Raw genomic sequence first — 2,341 nt, 5'->3', positions numbered from 1 at the left:
AATGCAAATCAACCAAACATTTATATAATGAAACCCCCATAAAAATCCATCCATCCATTATCTGATATGCTTGTCCCAATTGGGGTTGCAAGGGTTGCTGGTGCCTATATCCAGCTGTCAATGGGCGAGAGGCGGGGTACACCCTGGACAGGTCGCCGGTCCATCGCAGGGCAACACAGAGACAAACAGAACATACAACCATTCACGCACACACTCACACCTAGGAGAATCTAGAGAAGCCAATTAACCTAACATTCATGTTTTTGGACTGTTCATTCATGTTCTTGGACTTGGATTTTTGGAGCTCATGGTTACGCAACCATGACAGCCACCTCAGTGTCATTTGAGGCTTTACAATCTTACTTCTGCTTTTATACTTAAACTCTGCACTCTATTTGTACAAAGGTTTGTATTTCTGGACACTGTTAAACTCCTTATCTATTCCTAACAAGGAATGGTTCAAAGAAATACTTCCTTCCTCCCTTACACTCAGAGTTATTTGTGATTCAACAACCTGACCAATTGCTGCACTGCGAAAAGAACACAATGCTGTTTCACAAATAAACTTACTTCCTTCCTAAACACAGCTACAATTATAAGTCATAATTTCAGTTACTAAAGTTACAGAGTTCCTATCAGTTACAATCATATTGTATTATAAAAGCATATATAGTTTAATAAAACATTTACTGTTTCTCGACTGACAAGAATGTGAGTATGGAGCAACAAACATATGAGCTGAACTTTCAGCCAGTCCTCTCTGCAGGTGGAAAGAAAAAAAGCAAAATACTGTAGAGACCAGAAGCATAGCATGCTCCAAAGAAATGGATCTTCACGCCCTCAAATCCCCGCCCCCTTTGCATCCAGAAATTCAAAACACATCTCTGCGTCGTGATTGGCCCACCAGTTCTAGGGCCTGGGGCATTGATCGAGGCTAGACCAAACTGGCAGGCAAAACTGATTTTGGCCGCTGCCGGGTGGGGCTAGTTCACTAGGCTATAATTCATAAAAAAATTTTATTAATATTTTATCATATGTACATTCAGTGGTTCAATTTGATATAATATAAGGGAATGTACAGAAAATCAAACTACCATTTTCATATACATTATATAATATTATAGCATATTTTATCTCTCACTATATTTTGTCATTTACTGTACATACTGTCATAATTCTGCCCTTTCTGAACTTTTTGGTTCATTTTTAGTTTTCTTTTTGAGTTTTCAGTTTCACTTTGATTTATGTCATTCCCTGTTTTAGGGCATTGCTTTCATTTCAAGCTTTTTTTCTGGTTGTATTTTAGTACATGTTGTTTAATCTCTGTTGGACCCTTGTGGCAGTCTCCTTTACCTTGGCTCCCTTCTAGATCCTTCTGCACAAGCCTGCTCCCAATCAGTTAATTACTCCATTCTTTGTTCTGTTTGTTATATATACTTATAGGCGTAACTTTCTGAAGGACTGGTGTGGACCAATAATGTGCACTTCTGTTTCCCTTTCCATTCATTTCATTTAGCCAACAGAAACTCTGGATGGGCGCAGTTGTCTGTCTGTGTTCAGAGTGTTTTTTTTTCTCTCTCTCTGGATGCTAGCTAGTCCCACCTACCGGTGTAACATTATACCATATATCATCACTAGATCTGTCCGGAGCCCTGTAGATAAGACTCCTATATGATTGGTGGTGGCTATTCACTGTTTACGTTGTAGTGATCGGGGGAGAGACAACAAACTGTAGCAGTAAATTTAAACCGGCAGCTACTTCACGTTTTATTTTAAACTAAGAGTTATGAGACAGGTTGGTTTAAAAAAATTAAATAAATAAGAAAAAAAAAAGATGCCAAAAAAAGCTTAAAAAAAAATCAACAATAGAGTGTTTATCTTATGTAAGTTAGTCATTTAAGGTGATAAATTTTACACAACATACAGTTTAAATGTTTTTTCCTTAAAAAAAAGCAATTAATCTCAGCTCCTCAGAGGACGTTGACTCACAGTTACAGATAAAAACTAACTCATATTTATTGTTTTCTTATTTAACAGAAATTTACCAGACTGCAACAGTTCTAGAGATCCCAAATTGCCGAGATTTTGAAGTCACGCAGAGGTGACTTGAATATTAGTTTCTCTAGCATTCTAGATGTCTCTTATTTACGGATGACATGGTCAAAAAAAATTTTTTATTGCGGCCACGAAATAGTATTTCGTGCGCACGAAGTAGTATTTCGTGGCCACGCAATAAGTTTAACGTGCGCACGAATTACTTATTAATAATATTATATCATTCCTGGACAACTGGGTAAGCAAATCGAGCGCGCCTTCTCTAAGGTCTAAGGCGCGCTCGATT

This window comes from Cyprinodon variegatus, unplaced genomic scaffold, assembly GCF_000732505.1.
Source record: "Cyprinodon variegatus isolate N-32 unplaced genomic scaffold, C_variegatus-1.0 Scaffold368, whole genome shotgun sequence".
In the NCBI taxonomy this organism is placed as follows: domain Eukaryota; kingdom Metazoa; phylum Chordata; class Actinopteri; order Cyprinodontiformes; family Cyprinodontidae; genus Cyprinodon; species Cyprinodon variegatus.
Note: the sequence above shows the minus strand (reverse complement) of the source record.